At 47.1% G+C, this 20683-nt stretch overlaps 1 protein-coding gene across 5 annotated transcripts in view; it reads right to left on the bottom strand.

Moving 5' to 3' along the window:
• Nucleotides 1-20683, bottom strand: part of ric8a (ric8 guanine nucleotide exchange factor A) — a 401642-nt gene that overhangs the window by 149904 nt on the left and 231055 nt on the right. The gene's annotated exons all lie outside the window — the stretch shown is intronic.

Raw genomic sequence — 20683 nt, 5'->3', positions numbered from 1 at the left:
GTCGCGGGTTCGAATCCCGGCTGCGGCGGCTGCATTTCCGATGGAGGCGGAAATGTTGTAGGCCCGTGTGCTCAGATTTGGGTGCACGTTAAAAAACCCCAGGTGGTCGAAATTTCCGGAGCCCTCCACTACGGCGTCTCTCATAATCATATGGTGGTTTTGGGACGTTAAACCCCACATATCAATCATCATGTTTGGCCCTGGATTCTACTAGTAGCAGTCTTCACTATCAAACAAATATAGCAGATACGCGTCATTCGGTTTAGAAACTAGCCCGAGAGCACTAAAAAGCAGAGCAAGAGCAGAATTTCGCTCGCCTGACTGATTGGATGCAACGCCGCCCCCTGTTCCTAAGTTTTCCCTTTTCTCAATACGTCCTCTCTCTCTTTATATTGACACGTGGGTTTCTGGTTGTTGCGTGGCTAGTGCCATCATTACTTGTGCGTGTCGAAGGATTTGGTCGGCAGAAAGAGGACGACGAACTTGCGTTGCTCATTCGAAGCTGTTCCGCTGTTTGCTACACTGTGACTTGCACCAATTTTATTACCGTGACAAACTGGTGGAGGTGCCGGGTACAATCCCAATTCGCTAGTTTTAACTCAAGCTGCTTCAAGCTTCTGCCACCATTAAAACAATTCCAGAGGAAAATCTGGCACTTCGCCTCAGCCGCCGCTTGCTAGGACTACTTCTTGAACTTGGTCCCTTGTACTTGGCAAGAATGACCACCACAACGACAAGTCAGACGCAAGAGAGCAATGTAGACCAACTCGCATCCACCCCAAGCGTCGCCCACACAGCACGCACCCCGAAGCCGATTCATGGTGATGTATTTGAGGACGTCGATGACTGGCTAGACCACTTCGATCGGGTCGCAGCCGCCAAAGAATGGAAAGACACCATGAAGCTTCGCTACGTCTATTTCCCACTTGAAGACTATGCTCGCATCTGGTATGAAGACCATGAGCCGTCTATCACCAACTGGCAAGAATTTCAGTGACAGCTATGCCAGGCATTCAGAAAACCCTAAAGAAAAGAAAAGGCCGAGCAGGCTCTGCAGAGCCGAGTTCAGAAGCCAAATGAAAACATGGCTATGTTTGTCGAAGACATGTCATGCTTGTTCAAGCGCGCTGACCCAGGGATGGATGAAACAAAAAAAGTTCGACTCCTCCTGTGGGGTGTCAAGAAGCAACTTTTTGCTGGACTCATACGCAAGCCCCCAACCACTGTCGATGAGTTCATCCTGAAAGCTACTACCATGAAACGGGCACTTCAGCAGCGCTCTCTACAGTATGACCGCCAAGCTACTGTTGCGGCGGTGTCACCTTTCACCTGTGGACAGGACTTATTAGCACTCCACGAGGTCGTGCGGAGCGTGATCCGCGAGGAGGTCGAAAAAGTCCGTCCCACTTCTGCTCACCCAAGTGCGACGATTCTGGGAGACATAATTCGCGATGAACTCAGGAATGTGACCCAACCATTGCTCCCATCGGGTTTCGCCAAACTTTTGGTTGGAGTCTATAATATCTCCCATTGTTCCCAATGCGTGCGGAAGTGCCTGCTCTGCCTTACGCCGAAGCATTGAGGAGTCCTCAACCTTCTACCAGACGCCGGCCACCCTCTACTTTCTCACTATCGTCCCGTCAATTCGCACCTGCAAATAACTATGAGAGGGCTTTCCAGTATGATGATCCGCGTGAAGTCACCTGTAAATCTGACGTATGACACACCTCTGACAACAGGCCTCTTTGCTGCCACTGCGGTGAAGAGGACCATCTATACTGCCGGTGTGCGTGTCGCAGGATGGGCCTTCAGGGGTTTCACCCTAACGTGCGTCGACTCAGCAACCGGGAGCTTCCTCGTGAGATTCAGCAATACCCAGCAGCGCAGCAGCCGCTTCCTCCTGCACAAAGCCACCGGCCACGCTCACCTTCTCCTCGACGCCTCGGTTCGCCTAGTCGTTACGCTACGTTCTCTGGTGTACGAAACAGGTCCCCAGGTTCTGGCCCACACCAGGAAAACTGAGGCCAGCGGCCTCTAGGGGTAGGGCCGCTGTTGACCGAACTGACCAACATGCTCCGCCACGACACGTTGACGGCGCCGATATTTCTGTCACAAAATTTTCTGAACGTGACGCAGCAATTTCCGCTGATATTTCTATAACCGTCGACAATCACTTGACCACCGCAATCGTGGATACTGGCGCCAATTACTCCGTTATGAGTGGTGACTTCGCGGCTGCTCTCCGAAAAGTGGTGACGCCATGGAATGGTTCGCAGCTCCGTACCTTGAGTAGTCATCTAGTGACGCCAGTTGGAAGGTGCACTACCCCGAGTACATATTGGCACTTCGACCTTCATCGGGGCTTTCATCGTACTGCAGAATGCTCCAGGCAGGTCCTTTTGGGATTAGACTTCCTTAGAGAATATGGGGCTAGTATAAATCTCCGAGAATTGCTGGTGATGTTTTCACGATACGAACAATCACAGGATTGTGAATTGCGTATTGTGTCGTTGGGTGTATCCAATGATACAGTAATGCTACCGCCCCATTCCAGTGTTCTGGTTAACGTCCTGAGTGACATCAACCGAACGGCTCTCTGAGTTGTGGAAGGCAATGTGTCCATGCTCTTGTCTCGTCAAGTATGCATCGCCCGTGGTCTTATAGAATTGACACAAGAGCCTGCGAAAATTCTACTAACAAATTTCAGTCATGAATACCAGCACTTCATGAGACAGTGCGTAATCGCTTACTTCGAAGAAACTGGAGACTAGAAAGCCAGCTTCTCACTCGCGCAACTCTCTTTTGGTCGTCGCGACGATAAACAGTCTCCGGTTAAGCTTGATGTGAGTGCGCACTGTCGACTCCACAGCAAGAGAGTCTTCGCTCCCTCCTGCTTTCCTTCAGTGATTTCTTTGCCACGATGTCCAAAATCAAACAGACACCCGTCGCAAAGCACAGAATCATAACAGAGCCCAGCAAAAGGCCTATTCGACAACATGCTTCTCGAGTTTTCCGCAGAGAACAAGACGCCATCCACGACCGCGTACAACAAATGCTTGCTGACGACATCATTCAGCCATCTACAAGCCCATGGGCATCACCGGTTGTGTTGGTGAAAAAGAAAGACGGCACATTGTGTTTCTGTGTTGATTATCGCAAACTGAACACCGTGACAAAGAGACATTTATCCGCTTCCTCGCATCGACGACTCACTCGACTGCCTTAGAAACACCCGATATTTTTCATCCATAGATCTACGCAGTGGTTACTGGCAAATTGAGGTCGATGAGTGTGACCGGGGAAACAGCGCCTTTATTACTCCTGACGGGCTCTTCGAATTCAATGTGCTTCCTTTTGAACTGTGCTCTGCTCCCGCAACTTTTCAACGAATGATGAACACAGTTTTGTCCAGTCTCAAGTGGCAATCGTGTCTTGTCTATTTAAATGACGTCGTTGTTTTTTCATCGACTTTCGAGCAGCACCTACAGCGTCTTCGTGCTGTACTTGAAGCGCTACGAACAGCTGGCCTGTCGCTCAATCCCGAAAAATGCCACTTCCACTACCAGGAGCTCAAGTTTCTCGGCCATGTCGTCAACAGTGATGGAATTCGCCCAGGCCCCGAGAAAACACTGGCTGTCGCTGCCTTCTCAACTCTTACGAACAAACACGACGTACGCCGTTTTCTGGGTCTTTGTGCGTACTATTTTTGCTTCTTGACCCAAGACTCCTACAATCTTGGGTCATTTCGACGAAAATGCTGACACTGAAGTGCATACAGATGCAAGTAATGTCGGCCTCAGAGCCGTCCTTATGAAATGACAGGAAGGTGTCGAGCGAGTGATCGCCCACGCTAGTCGTACGTTATCATCGGCTGAAATGAACTATTCCATCACAAAAAAAGAATGCCTAGCTGTCGTGTGGGCCATAGCCAAGCTCCGACCGTATTTGTACGGGTGACCGTATGTAGTCACCGACCACCATTCTTTGTGCTGGCTTACACGCCTCAAAGACCCCTCAGGCTGCCTAGCTCAATGGAGTCTCCGCTTACAAGAATTTGATGTTATGGTGGCTTAGAAGTCAGGGTGCAAGCACACCGATGCTGAATGCCTATCATGTGCCCCAGTCGAGTCGTTTCCTCCTGACCAAAGTGACGAGGAAAGTTCCCTCGTGGCCGTCACAGCCTCCAACTTGGCTCAAAAACAGCGTGATGACACAAAACTTTGCCCGATCATCGACTATCTCGAAGACAAGCTTGAACAGCCACTACGAATATTCAGGTGCACGATTTCATCATTTTCCTTCATGACAACGTCCTGTACAAGCGGAGCTTTGACCCCAACGCTCGAATCGCCCGACTAGCCGTACCATCTGTCATGCGAGACATCCTAAAGGCGTGCTATGACGAACCATCTTCCGGGCATTTAGGGTTCACACGTACTCTGGCACGTATCCGCCACACGTACTACTGGCCCAAACTGTCCCGTACCATCAAGCACTACGTCAAAACCTGCTGAGACTACCAGCATCGCAAAACTCCGCGCATGAAACCTGCTGGTCTTTTACACCTTGTGGAGCCACCCCAAGAACCATTTCGACAAGTTGGCATGGACTTGCTAGGTCCATTTCCGAAATCTTCAGCGGGGAATCGCTGGATAATAATTGCGACTGACTATTTAATCCATTACTGTGAAACACGAGCACTCGGGCGCACTACGGTGACGAGCACTATGGCAAGCTATGTCGCTAATTTTTTTCATTCATGCTATCGTCCTGCACCATGGTGTACCGGCCGTGGTTCTAACAGACAGAGGCACGGCCTTCACTGCCCAAGTACTGGAAGAAGCGATGACACTCAGTGGCACCGTACATCACAGAACGACAGCTTACCATCCACAAACGGATTAACAGAACGGCTCAATAAGACCATCACAGACATGATTTCCATGCATGTCGACATAGACCATAGGAACTGGGACAGTGTCCTCCCTTTCGTAACTTTCGCGTATTACACTGCCGTGCAAGAGACTACAGGATTTACACCTTTCCACCTGCTTCACGGCCGCAAAGTTACTACGATGCTAGAAGCCATGCTCTTACCCAACACATTTACGACTACCACCGAAAATGCTGACCACTATGCGCAGCGCGACGAAGAAGCTCGACAACTAGCACGCTAGCGCATTCGCTCTCAGCAACAACACATAGAGAAGTCACCTACCACCCCGGAGATAAAGTATGGCTCTGGAGTCCTGTTCGCCAACGTGGCCGCTCTGAGAAACTCTTGCGTCGTTATTTCGGCCCTCACCGGGTTCTTCAGTGCCTCAGCGATGTAAACTACGAAGTTAGAGCAGAGCCCAGCGTGCAGTCCTCCCGTCGTGGTGCCCAGCCGGACATCGTCCATGTGGCTTGGATGAAGCCGTATTACTCACGCTGAAGACTTGCTCTTGCCTTCATACATTTGAAAGCATCGAGTTGATGCTTTTCCAGAGGGGGAGTAATGACATGAGCATGTAGTGAGTTTCTGGCTGTTGTGTGGCTAGTATCAGTATTACTTGTGCGTGTCAAAGGATTTGGTCAGCAGAAAGACGACGACGAACTCGCGCTGCTCGATCGAAGCTGTTCCACTGTTTGCTACACTGTGACTTGCACTGATATTATTACCCTGACAATATATTGTTGCACTTGAATACGCAGCAGTACCGCCAGCGCCCTCTGGTTTTTAACAGCGTTGCACGCACGCACCGCCTCTTCCAGCCGGCATTCTCGTCTGCGGGTGCAGCTGAGAAGTGCGCGCTGTCACTCCAGCGCTGGTTCCCAATACCTGAACAGACCTCGGCAGCCGACCTAAGGCCAATGTCGGCCAGGTTGGCCACTGACCTTGGGCCAGCGTTGTGCCGAGCACTTTTGTACCATTGGGAAGTCCCACATTTTGAAATCGAATGATCATGTTTTCAATCCTTGGTGGAGACAAATCATCAGATTTCGCATTGCCATAATTATTTCTGGGCAAAAAAAGTGGGTTCGGGCGCCGCGCACCCCGTAATTAAATGTGAAGCATTTCTTTGCGTACTATTTTATTTTATTTATTTCATCATACTGCGGGCCGAGTGCCGGCCCAAAGCAGGAGGGGCATACATATCACCGAAATCAACGTGAACAAGCGTATCCAGAATTTACACACTCAAAAAAAGGTTGAATGGACAGACGACAATTGCATGTGCAAGCGGCACTACAATAACGCGTTCATAGGTAAGGTTACAAAGTGGACGCAAATGAAAAGGCGCATAAAACAACCAACACATCAGACAATAAAAAAAAAAACACTGGAATCATATATTCACTAACAAATATTCCTCTAGACAGTGATGAAAATCGTGTGCTTGAACGACGAACTCTGGTAGACTATTCCATTCCGATATAGTTCTCGGAAAAAAACTATTATAAAAAGCAACAGTACGAGCAAATATAGGCTTCAATGCATGGGTCAACGTGTGACGCGTTCTTCTTGATGTTAACTGCCCTAGAAATGACGGTGGCGTTATATTCATCCTTTTGCACAGAATGCTCTGCAGGAAAAATAAACGGGCTATCTTCCTACGTGTTTCCAGGGGCGTAATCTGATTATTCTGCATTAGCTCTGAGATAGCCTCATGTCTCCTATACTTTCCAAAAATAAAGCGAACTGCTTTCCTTTGAATTCTCTCGAGCTGGTGAATGTCTTTTTTTGTATATGGGTCCCAAAGCGCACATGCGTATTCCAGTTTTGGCCTTACTAACGCTAAATACGCCAAAAGCTTGATATTAGAAGGCGTGTCCTTAATTTTGCGTCTAAGAACGCATAGTTTACGAAACGCCGAGGAGCTAATATCTGTTATATGAGCCGTCCACGTTAAATCGTTGGTCAGTGTGACGCCTAAATACCGGTATTGCGTAACCTGCGGAATCACTGACTGATTTAGGCGGTATTCGAATACGCTTGGTTGCTGTTTTCTTGAGATGCGGAGTAGCACTGACTTTGAAGCATTTAATTGCATTTTAGAGTCCCCACACCACTGATCTATTTTCAACAGTGATTCCTGGAGAACTTCGTGATCGTTATTTGAATTTATTTCTTTGAATATAATGCAGTCATCTGCAAATAACCTTATGCTAACTGATTCCGGTAATATTTCTGTTATATCGTTTATGAAAATAATAAATAGCAACGGACCGAGCACACTGCCCTGTGGTACTCCAGACAGAACTGCCAAAGTAGGTGATAAACAGCCATTTATGTCTACAAATTGTGATCTTTTTCGCAGATATGCAGTAATCCAATTAACAAGGTATTGAGGAAGCCCAAGAACACTTAGTTTGTGAAGCAACTTCGCATGTGAAACTTTATCGAATGCCTTACAGAAATCTAGTAGGAGCACATCTACCTGTCCAGATCTGTCTAGTGTTGCTGCGAATTCGTGGACTGTAGTTACGAGCTGAGTAACAGTCGACATTCCTCGCCTAAAACCGTGCTGATGCTGAGACAGAATGTTATTCATTGTTAAAAAATCAAGAATTTCACCGGCTACAATGTGCTCAAGAAACTTGCATGATGTACATGTGACAGACACTGGTCGATAGTTTCCTACAATGCATTTGTCACCTTTTTTGTGGATAGGCACTACTCTGGCATTGTGCCAATCCTCTGGTACATCCCCCGTCTGTAATGACACTTGGAATATTCTCGTCATGTATTCTGCTATTTGTTCAGCATAACGGTTTAGAAATACATTAGAAAGACCATCTGGTCCAGCACTTTTTCTAATTTTTTTCTAAAGTACTACAAGCACTTTCGGCAACTATTTATCTATATATCTATCTAGCCAACTATGTCTGGGTGCTCTCATTAACAATCTCTTAACACAAAAATTAGTACGGGAGGGTAAGATGGTTTCACGAATACGACTTGCTGGTCATGACATCAATAATGTGACAATCTCGTCTATGTCGACAAACACATTCCAAAAAACAGTGAAACATGCTCGAGAAGGATATATGCCCCTGGTGATAGACATTTTATATCTACCTAAGAATGACGGGACCACACATAAGTAACTAACGCTTGAGCGTTATGAAAAAGCTGCTATTGGCGTTGACTGAACAAATTCCAACAATAAATATCCGGGTCCCAGCAGGGCACCTACGGTAGACTACCGATAATTCATACTTTTGGATATTTCAAACTAAATTCAATTTTTTGGTTGGCCCTCAATTTTTTCAGTGTAGTTAAAAGCCCCTTAATTCAAACTTCATCATTCGGTGAATTCCTACTTTTTGCAGTTCCGTACGAGAAAATATCTGCTGCTTTCCCACTACGATTTGACAATTTGTTTGCTTTATATATTAATAAGTCTAAAAATGAAAAATAAGCACCTCAGGCCTTCAAGAGAAAAGAATTTGCTTGTAAATAAATGTTTGCAACGAAGCACACGCATGATAAACAGTGATATTTCTCAACTGGTGTAGAGAGCTTTGTGCTGAAGGCACATATAGTAAAAAAGCAGATGCCAATCGACGATTTCTTTAAAAGGTCTGATCAGCAGTGAATAGCCAATAAACTTGTCAACCTAACATTTTTGCTTTATGTTCATTGCATGCAGTTTTTAAAAACCCTTAAAGAGATTTTAAATCTGATAAAATCAATGCTTAGTCATAATGTGTGATGTCACTCCACCCACAGTCAAATATCTGAGCCGCAGTCAAATATCTGAGAACTTATGATAATTCAAACAAAATTCAGAGGTCCCTTCGAGTTTCAATTAACGAGAGTCTACTGTATAGCATTCTGCGTAGCAATAAAGTATTCAACCACGGAGCCACGCAAGGTCTTGGATATACTTTTCAAATATACCCCAATGTTCGTAGACGTCAATTGTGGCTGTAGTACTGGCTATCCAATTTTATAAACATTACATATGTACTCCTATGATATAGCCATCATGTCTGGTTAGCGTAAATTATAGTTAGGCGCCATCCCTTGAAGTTGATTTTTGTAGAAGTGTTGAGGGTGATCCTCGCGCACACCAGAGCAAACACCAGTTCTTCATACCAACTTAAGACTTCTGGTGTTGCTAATATCAATGCTGCTTCTAGCATCGTTACGCAACTGTAAACAACGGGTAATATAAAACACATGCAGCTTTTTAACGTATGTGTGTTCATGGATTCGTACATAATGTAACAGATTCAAGAGAAGAAACACCAATATGGGCAAACTTGATGATTGATATGTGGGGTTTAACGTTTCAAAACCACCATATGATTATGAGAGACGCCGTAGTGGAGGGCTCCGAAAATTTTGATCACCTGGGGTTCTTCAACGTCCACCCAAATCTGAGCACACGGGCCTACAACATTTTCGCCTCCATCGGAAATGCAGCCGCCGCAGCCGGGATTCGATCCTGCGACCTGCGGATCAGCAGCCGAGTACCTTAGCCACTAGATCACAGCGGCGGGGCAATATGAGCAAACTTGTGCCCTGAAAACTAGGTTTCAAAATGAATGAGTACACTAGACCATTCCAAACAAAAACTGTTCATCCACCAACGCATCTTCCACTTTCTCACAGGTCAAACTTACATTGACTCGTGCCCGTACCTGAGAGGCATGAGTTGCTCTGCCAGAAGCTCGAGCGCGCGCGAAACTGTTGACGCTGATAATGTAGCTAGTCTCTGTGGCAATACATTTTTAGTAACATCTCACCCAAAACACATTCACCTTCCATCCGCATCTTACCGTAACATCAATTCCCAAGGTACGTAGGATCGGCGGAATTTTACCATTATTCATTTCGCTAATTAGAAGCATGTTAAGTTAGTGATGCCATGACCATACCAAGTGAGCGAGTTATTTTTTAGTTTTGGTGCCGTGGCCATGCTGGCAGAGACATTCCGCTTGGCACGGAAAAGCTTCGAACACAGCGCATGATGCAGCTACGTAAAATCAATCGCTTGCACGAAATGATATGATGTGTGGAGACACGTTACCATGAGATAGCCATTCACTACATGCATATATTGCCCCAGGAAATTGCCACTGCTCCGCGCAATGCAGACGTCAGGAACGAAGAGAAATGCTAACGGCACGGCTACGAGCGATGAAACCAGCTGCAATGCACGAGCCAGCCCTGCATGCTCACGGTACTCCACCGAACAGCCAACGCGGGAGAAGAAGAAGAGAATGAGCGTGCTCGAGGCAGAGGCTCACGAGGACTACCGACCTTCAGATCTTCTTGATTGCTGTGCGTTGTTCACTTTGGGCAGAAGTTCGCCGTTAATAAATCGTGTAAATAGAACATCCTTGTTGTGAGGCTGCTACAATTGTTACATTTTTTTGGTGGAGGCGCTGGGTAGAAGATTCCAAACGCCACGAGAGAGCGAAGTTCAAGCCCTGACCACCCGCAAGCTGTGGAGCTTACGATGGTACACCAATGGACCAGTCGCCGTATTCGAGAGGATTCACCAGAATTTGAACCACTTTCCCCTGTGCCAAGGACATCGGGGACGGAGACAAGAAACGCCACCACCATGACTAGCCAAGGTGCACCATCACAGCTCATTGTCAGCCAACCCGTCATACCGAAGGTGTTCCATGGTGACCCGTTCAAGGACGCCGAAGACAGGCTGGATCATTTCGAGAGGGTGGTGAACACAAACCAATGGAATGAAGCAGGCAAGTTGCGCAACGTACACGTCTCTTTGGAAGACGCAGCGCGAGCGTGGTACGCAAACCATGATGACTCTCAGACGTCCTGGGAAGAGTTCCGGCGGCAGCTACTGTGTACGTTTGGCAACAATGATCGCCGGAAAAAGGCAGAAGCAGCTCTTCATACACGGAATCAACGCACAAACGAGACTGTCCCTATGTATATAGAAGACATGTCCCGCCTGTTCAAGTGAGCTGATCCCAACATGACTGAAGACAAGAAGGTGCGTCATCTCATGCATGGGTTAAAACAAGAGCTGTTCGGGGGACTCGTTCCAAATCTGCCGCACACTGTTGCCGAGTTTCGGTCTGAAGCAACAACAATAGAAATGACGCTGCAGCAGAGATCCCGGCAATACAATCGTGACGTAGCTTGTACATCAGCAGGAGTCTTCTCGGCAAACATTGTCGATAATCTTGACACTCTGCGGGAGCTCGTCCGGTCAGTTGTCAGGAAGGAACTATGCAAGCTGCAGCCACCCGCTTCACCGGAACTGTCTATTGCGGATGTTGTCTGAGAAGAAATTCGGCAGGCCATATGGGAGCCGCCGAGTGATGCACCACCGACACGACACGCGGTAACTTATTCTGAGGTGCTCAGGTGGCCTGCTGTCCACTGTGCGTCTATAGAGACACCAGGTACTTACGCATCGACAACACGTAGCTTGCGCCATATCGTAGGGGGGCAACTCGCAGCACACCTCTTTCGACAGAGACAAGACCTCGGAAAAGCGATGTATGGCGAGATACGGAAGATAGGCTCCTGTGCTTCCATTGTGGAGAGGCTGGCCATCTGCACCGGTTTCGACGATACCGTCAAGTTGGTCTTCGAGGATTTGCGGTCAATGCACCGTGTCCGCGAAACGGCGAAAGGCCGTCCGACATCGAGGAATACCTGTGCTCACGTCAGAGCTTCGACCTGCATCGTCGTCACCAACCGCGGTCACCATCCCCTCTACGTCAGCGCTCGCCAAGCCCACGTTCCTTTCCAAACGCACCTAGGCACCGTTTGCCGAGTCCAAACCTGGGAAACAGAAGTGGGCAACCTGTGGAGGCGAGGCCGCTGGTGATTCGAAATATGAAGATCCTCCACTGCGACACCAGCGTGACGACGATGACGACTGTCTCCAGGTAAAGTGCAGTAATGAGAAAATAACTTCAGACTTGCTGTTGGTAATTGGCGGGCTAGAGCTCATGGCTTAATCGATACTGGTGCGCATTACTCTGTAATAAGCTATGATTTAGCGAAGTGCCTCAGGAAAGTTCTGACCGAATGGAGTGGACCTCAAGTACGTACAGCAGGCGGTCATCTTATTACGCTTCTCGGCAGATGTGCCGCAAGAGTTGAGATACGAGGTTTCACTTACGTTAGTGACTTTGTTGTCCTGCCCGTATGTTCGAGAGAAGTTATACTCGGAATGAATTTTCCGCAAGCAAATGGTAACATTAATAATTTGCAGAGGTCCAGCGTATAATTTTCGACCAAACAAGCTATAAAGGTACCTCAAGCAGACGAGCGATACACCACTCCACTGCGCATCATCGATGATGATGTGACTGTACCGCCACAGAGTAGTGTAATGGTTCTAGTCAGAAATGATACGTTTGGTGACTACGAAGGTGTGGCAGACAGCAACATGGATGTTTTTCTGAAAAGAGGTGTTTGTGTGGCACGAGAGAGTATCTAGCTACAAAACGGGTACGCAGACATCCTCCTGACAAATTTCGGGAACGAATTCCAGCACATCGCAAAGAGGACAGCCATAGCCTTTCTTCATGAGGTTTGTGAAGCCACAGAAATATGCAGCCTCGAAACAACGTCAACAGATATGAAACTAACATCTGATGTCTGCGACGTAATACCTGCAAATCCTAACCTTTCAGTGATCCAACGTCAACAGCTATACAACCTAGTAAGGGAATTCGGCAGCTGCTTCTCTAATAATTCAAAGGTACGACGCACGACCACTACAAAACACAGGATCGTAATGGACGAGACAACCAGGCCGGTGCGCCAGCACCCGTACCGTGTTTCACCAAAAGAAAGGGAAGTTATTAAGAATCAAGTACGGGAGATGCTTGAAGATGATGTTATTCAACATTCTAGCAATCCGTGGGCATCTCCTGTAGTACTTGTCAAGAAGAAGGATAACACGCTAAGGTTTTGTGTCTACTACCGAAAAGTAAATGCTTTCTTTCTTTCCGAAGTTTTTATTTTCACCAAAACAAGTACAATGGCAAAAAATGGGGAGACGGCAAAAGAGCTGCAGTTATTGCAGCTTGACTAAGCACCGTCCACTCTACGTCAGCAATGACAGGATAAAAATGAAATACAATAAGAATGAAAAAAGAAAAACAAATAATATAGAGCAGAAAACAATTCAAGCAGAAGACAAAGTAAATGACAGACCAAGGTATACAAACAAAAAGGAATATTTCATAAACACATGAGCACAGTAATTCGCAAAGTATGTATCATCACTTTCGTACATAAGAAAGGTACACAATGAGGTTACACAAAAATAACAAGAAAAAAAATATATAAAGGTACACAATAAATGACGCAAAGCAATACAAAGTGACCTATGTAAACAGTACAAATCTACAAGAATAGTGTTGCACATCGATATTGTTTAATGTGTCGATTTTTATGTGTTGCTTTGCGTAGAGACTTCTCAGATAGCCCAATTTCAACACGCGGACGAAGAATTGCTCCCGCTCATCAAACACCTGGAAGGAGCTGGTATGCATATTTTCTCGAAGCCTCGCATCGTTCTGTTTCCGAGGAAATGTCCTCTACAAGAGAAACTTTGAACCCAACCGTTAAAATTTCCTGCTCGTCACTCCTGCAACTATGCAGCAAGGAATATTACAAGCGTGACACGATGAGCCTACGTCTAGACATTTGGGGGTCACTCGAACGCTTGCATGAATCAGTCTGCATTATTATTGGCCCAAGCTATTGTCTTCAGTACAGCGCTATGTTGAACATGCCGATAGTGCCAAAGACGGAAAACGCCTCGCGCTAAACCAGCGGGCCTTCTGCACACGATAGATCCACCGAAAGCGCCTTTTCAACAACTTGGAATGGACCTCCTTGGACCATTCTCGACATCTTTACTCAGCAAGAAATGAATCGTTGTAGCGACTGATTATTTAAAGAGATACGCAGAAACAGACTCCTTGCATCGAGGAACGGCGGCTGAGGTCGCCAAATTCTTTGTGCAGAGCATAGTACTAACGCATGGCGCTCCGACTGTTGTAATCACCGATCGCGGACTGGTTTTCACGGCAGAACTCATGAAATGCCTGCTAAACATGACCCACACTGTTTGCAGGAAAACTACCGCATATCAGCCTCAAAGCAATGGCCTGACTGAACGCCTTAACAAAACTCTAGCTGACATGATATCTATGTATGTGGATGTCGAACACAAAAAGCGAGACGAAATTTCACCATATGTCCCCTTCGCGGATAACACCGCCTTACAAGAGACTACCAAGATTACCCCGTTTCAACTAGATTACGGTCGTGTAGTTACCACAACGCTGGACGCTATATTACCTATAAACCGAGATGACCACTCTTCTGATGTTGACGACTATATAGACAGAGCAGAAGAGGCCCGCCAATTAACAAAGTATTGAATATGTCACCAACAACGAATCGATGCCGACCGCTACAACCGAGGAAGACGTGAAATACGGCATGAAATTGGTGACAAAAATACGGCATGAAATGGTTTGGATATGGACCCAGGAAGACGACGAGGCCTGTCTGAAAAACTCATTTGTTGATATTTTGGTCCTTACCAGGTAGTACGGCGACTCAGTGACCTCGTTTATAAAGTCAAGCCTACAGGACACGGGCATTCGAAACAACGCAACCCCACCGAGCGTGTACACATTGTGCGCATGAAACCGTACTATGACCGATACAAAGACTAGTCACCCCACCCGCTTGCTGTACAACCATTTCATTCTTTCAAACCTTCCGGGATGGAAACACTGCATACATTATCATCGAAAGCATCGGGACAATCCCTCTTGAGAGGGGGGATAACGCCACAAGAAATTGCCATTGCTTTGCGCAACGCGGATGTCGGGAACGAAGAGAAACGCTAATTTATTTATTTATTCATTTATTTATTCAGAATACCCCTAAGGGCCCTCTCACAGGAGGGTATTACATAGGGGGGGGGGGGGGGGCTATAACACATACAGGTACATGAAATGATACACGCAAACTAAACACCATACAGCTACTAAACACATTAGAATAAATATAAGGTCAATATTCTTACCGCATAATCTTAAATAATCAGAAGAAATAATATGAGTCAAACAATAATAAAACTAAAAAAATATTTTAAAATTGAACTACACAAAGAAGGAAATAGAGTCACAAGAGTACAATAAAACGCAATCTAGCTTACTACAAACACACCCGCCATTAAGCATAAAGGAATGGCAACATCACCAAAAACACGTGTGAATAACTGAATTAGGCAAACACAGCAATAAATAACACGAACCATGAACATACGCAGTTTCTACAAAAAACACGGTTTGCAGAAAAAAGAAAAAAAGAGGGGGGAATACCGCAAAAGGTTCACACGCTTGCACTCATGTTTAGTAGGTTCTGAAATTCAGTGATATCGGTGACGGTTGCAATGTTTGAAGGTAAGTCATTCCACTCGGTTATTGTGCGTGGTATGAAGGATCTAGCATAATGAAAAGTGCGACAAGGGAAGCGTTCGATTTTAAGGGGATGATCGCGGCGCGGAAAGATGGCAGGGGGTGGCCTAAAGAAGTCCTCGTGAAGTGATGTGTGATGGTAGAGCTTATGAAGTAGTGATAAGCGAGCAATTTTACGGCGACGTGATAAGAGTTCCAGTTCGGCCCGAAGTTTCAATGAAGTGACGCTGGTGTGACGTGAATAATCAGAAAAAATAAAACGTACAGCACGGTTCTGCAGGGCTTCGATGTTTTCAATAATGTAGTCTTGATCGGTATCCCAAATGGCTGAGGCATATTCTATTTTAGGACGGATTAGGGTGATATAAGCCAGTTTACGCAAGTGCGAGGGGGTGTGTTTCAAATTACGTTTAAGGAACCCGAGTGAGCGATTTGCTGAAGCAAGGGTGACGTTAATGTGGTGATGCCATGACAGGTCAGACTGAATGTTAACCCCAAGGTATTTATAAGAAGTCGTAAGCTCCACTTAAGTATTATTTAGTAAGTAAGACGTTGGAATACGGGACGCTTTTTTAGTAAAACACATTAGCTTAGTCTTTGAAGGATTTAGTGTCATTTGCCATGCTGTGCACCACGAAGTTAAAGAGACAAGATCAGATTGTAGAGATTGTCGATCAGTTTCAGATGAAATGGTACGGTAAGTGACACAATCGTCAGCGAAAAGCATGACACGACTACGAGCAACGAAGCCAGCCGCAATGCATGAGCCAGCCCAGCATGCGCACAGTATCCACCGAACAGCCAACGCGGGTGAAGAAGAAGAGAATGAGTGTGCTCGAGGCATAGGCTCACGAGGACTACCGACCTTCGGATCTTCTTGATTGCTGTGCGTCGTTCACTTTGGGCACAAGTTCGCCTTTAATAAGCCGTGTAAATAGAACATCCTTGTAGTGAGGCTGCTACAATTGTTACAATATGTGTGGGAAGAAGCACATTAAAGTGAGCCAGTGAGAGCGTAAGATGGAGCGCCCGATTACTGGAAGATGAGGAAAAAGAAAGAACTCATGATTTTGAGAGGAAAAAAGGGGGGGGGGGGGGGGGGGCTCGGCAGGTGAGACAGTTTGGAACGTGGTCAGAACGGGCCGGACGGCTATTGAACCTACATAATACCACATCATACATTCTCCTGGTTATCTTGGCAATCTGCAGCTTATCCTCTTCTGCAGCACATTTATGTTCGTCACTCCACATAAAACCAAATTAAGTACCTTTGCTCACGATGAGTTCGCGCAGAGTTTGTTCTCCAAACCAGCACGTTAGGTGCGAATGATTACGTCGAGAAAAAGCTGAAAGAAAAAAATTAACAGGATCCCGCTTCGGAACTACCAAACATGTTATCTGTGTCATCATTTGCTTCAGTATAGTGCTGGGGTGACACAGTAATAAATCTTTTCCAACGACTACAAGGTCAACTAACAGCAGCCAAAATATCGGGCATGTGCCAGGCGCCCACTACTTTGACGCGGCTATCATTGTGGAGATAGCCTATAGGTTCGGCTCAGTAGCGCTGTGGCATGAGAGTTTATTGTGAAACGCTCTCACTCCTTCCATGTATTGGTGCAGGGCTTTGAACACTCCCCCTATTCTAGGTCACTCTAGCAGGGGCCTCCTCAGGTGATAATAAGTGACCGTGGTCATCAATTTATTGCCAATGTTGTCAAAGAACTACGACTTCAATTATGTGCCTCCAAGTTCAGACACTCGATTGACCGCCTATCACCCAAACCCAATGGACCAACTGAGCGCACAAACTGAACATTGATCAACATGTTGTCGATGTACGTTGCTTTGGACAAGAACTGGGACAAAGCATTGCCATTTCTGACATTCGCTTACAAAACTGTGAAACAGGAAACAACAGGTTATAGCCCTTTTTTCCTCCCCCACACTCGCTCATCACACCGTACACTAAGTGTTGCCTTTCGTTTTGTTATTCAGGAAGATATGTCTATCGCCGAGATGTGTTGCACAGAAGGGGCTCGTCGACTAGCATGATTACATACATAGGCGGCACAAGACTACCCTAAAGCATGTTATGACAGTCAATGCCGACATGTCACCTTTGTTCACGGTGATTTTGTATGGCTGTAAACTCACGTATGCCGACGTGTATTAAGCCAAAAACTCCTTGCACACCCCGCCAGACCGTTTGCTACTCTTCAACACCTAAGTGAAGTGAATAACGAGATAGTCCGCCTCACTTCAAGTGGCCTGGCATGTTAGAATACCTGCCGGATTCTCGTACCAAATATGTGCACCGTCCAAAAGGCTGTGATAGGCGTGCCACAGTTTATCTCTGTCGTCCCACTGGTTGTGCACAGCAACAAAATCTTAGTGAATGACCCAAACTCAGGAGCTTGTCCCCAGAATCTCCTGCTGGTGCAGTGCACAGCAGTGACTACCGGTACGAGCTCTTGATACTCCGAGGGGTACACTGCATAGATTACCCAGCTCCTCCACCGCTTGTCTTGCGATAGGAGCTGTAAAGTCAAGAACAGCGGCCCAGCAAGACACGAATGTGAATTGTGATAGAAGGGTGATCATTCTTTATCTTTGCCTTCTTTGCACATTTTGGCTGGCTTGCGGGCTCAGAACACCAAGTGGTAGTATGTTACATTTTAAAATTTACCACACTTGGAGTATGTATTGCCACATTGTTTGCTTGGGTGAGATCGATGAGTGAAAGAGGACAAAGACGATCTATCTGAGCTGCTGCTTGGCTAGTCGACTCAATGAGCCCATTGTATCAAGTTTGTCGTGAGAAACGTGACAAGACTGGTGGAGTTGCTGGGTACAACGTCTCACGATCCACCCAATGCCCAAGACCCCGCCCAGCAGCCAGAACACAAGCCCTGCACCTGTGGACACTCCTGTTCACAGAGTAAGCCACCGCCAACGAGGCCTACCGCCCGAGACACCAACCACTGACGCAGCGACTATGACTTGGACACAAGATCCCGTGCAAGCTCCAACACCTTCCACGCCGATCTACTGCACCACCCAGAACACGCTCATGCCTAGCCCCTTTCACGGAGAGCAGCATGAAGATGTTGACGACCGGCTGAGTGAGTTCGAACGTGTCGCAGCGATCAATTACTGGGATTATGCCGCGAAGCTCTGGAACGTGTACACTTGCCTAAAGGACAGTGCCAAGACGTGGTTTTTGAACAGGGATGATGTTCTGACATCTTGGCGCGAGTTCCAGCGTCGCCTTCTGGAGACCTACAGGAGTCCCGACCGCCGCGAACGGGCGGAGGGTGCACTACAATCACGCATCCAGATGCCCAACGAGACCGTCTCGATGTACGTCGAGGACATCCTGCTATGGCAGAAGAAAAAAGTTGCGCCGCCTCATGCGTGGTGTGAAGGAACAACTTTTTGCTGGTTTGGTGCGTAGCCCCCCCCAAGAGTGTTGCTGAGTTTCTTACTGAAGCGGCAACAATTGAGCGAGTACTACACCAACGGTCTGCCCTGTTTGACCGTCAAGTGAATGCTGCCTCAACTCCAGAAATTTTCGCCACCCCTGGGAGCAAGAGCTCCGAATGGATTCGCAAGGCCATCCGCTCTGTTGTCCGGAAAGAAATGGAAAAGATGTACAGGACAAGGCAAATCGAGGTCAGTTCTATCACCAATGTCATCTGTGACGAGGTCCAGCAGGTGCTGCACGCCCATCGTTTTCCGCCGATGTCGGTTGATCGGGAAACGGCTCCTGTGACTACTGACAGTCGCCGTCGTACGTACGCGGAAGCCTTGCGATCTGCCACTCCTCTTTCTGGTCAAGGAGTCCCGACCCAGACAGTGGCACACGTCCCAATCCAGCCAGTGCGCACGTTCCGATCCAGACAGTGCCGCACGTCCCGATCCAGACAATGATGCCGTCAGTCGTGATTCAGTCAGTGCACGCTGATTTCGACATCGATAGTCGCCGTGCACCAACGCGCAAGTCTGATATCTGGCGTACGCCAGACAGACAACCCCTTTGCTATCATTGCAGTGAGGCTGGTCACTTTATCGCGAATGCCCATACCGGCAACTTGGACGCAGATTTTCCGTCAATTCCCCTTGTCCCCAAATTGGTCAAAGGCCAAGGGATATCGAAGAGTATCTCGCGCAACAGCGTGCACCCTTTACACGACAACAATGGCGGTCACCATCTCCGAGGAGACCCGCAGCCACTGGGCCACGCTCCCGAGCCCTCGTCGGGAAAACTGAAGGCAGCAGCCTTCGGGGGCAAGGTCGCTGGGACTCAGTGCTCAAGACCTCCCATCGACGCTTGCACGCAACGCCGAAGGCATTTCGTCAGAGAATAATCGCAGTACCAAAGAAACGCCGACATCCACATCTGAACCCAGTGACTGCGTGTCACTCGACATACCTGTGCTGATAGACGGTTTTTAGGTCAGTGCATTGGTAGACACTGGTGCAGACAATTCGATTATCAGCTGAGGCTAGCAAGAGATCTCGAGAAAGTGATCACGCCGTGGAATGGAACGCGAATTCGAACAGCTGGAGGACACGTAACATCGCTGGGTCGCTGTACCGGAAGAGTGAAAATCGTGCGTCAACGTTTGTGCTCAGCTGCCTCGTTCTTCGCGACTGTTCGCGTCAACTGATTATCGGCATGGACTTCTTCGGGAATACGGTGCCATCATATATCTCCGTGAGCGCATCGTGACCTTCTCGACTCAAGGCGCAACAGATTGAGACGCTGATAACTGCCGTAGACCTGCGCTGCATGTTGCTGACGACAGTGTGACGCTGCCACCTCGAGAGACGATTCCCATCGAAGTCACTTTATTCTTTATTCTTTATTCAAAAAAAACCTTACAGGCCCCAGAACAGGGCATTGGGTAAGGGGGGGAGGAATCGGAATGAACAGTTTACAGGCAGGATCAGTGCAAAAACAACGAAAAAGTATATATATATATATATATAAATGAGATCACATTTTAGGCTATACAAGGCGAGGTAAATTTGAGGGAATACAGCACTTGTTGATATGAACATGGCGACAGAGGGATACATTTAAAAATAAAAGACAAGGGGAATATAAATCACCGTTACGCAATGCACTCAGAATACAAAAACAGGGTCACATGGTGAACAGAGTGAGTAGCTGACGGCGAAATGTATCGGGATTAGATATGGAGGCTATGCAATCAGGGAGGTCATTCCAAAGACGAAC

The sequence above is a fragment of the Rhipicephalus microplus genome, chromosome 2 (assembly GCF_043290135.1).
Source record: "Rhipicephalus microplus isolate Deutch F79 chromosome 2, USDA_Rmic, whole genome shotgun sequence".
Lineage (NCBI taxonomy): Eukaryota > Metazoa > Arthropoda > Arachnida > Ixodida > Ixodidae > Rhipicephalus > Rhipicephalus microplus.
This window is presented reverse-complemented; position numbering and strand designations above follow the sequence as displayed.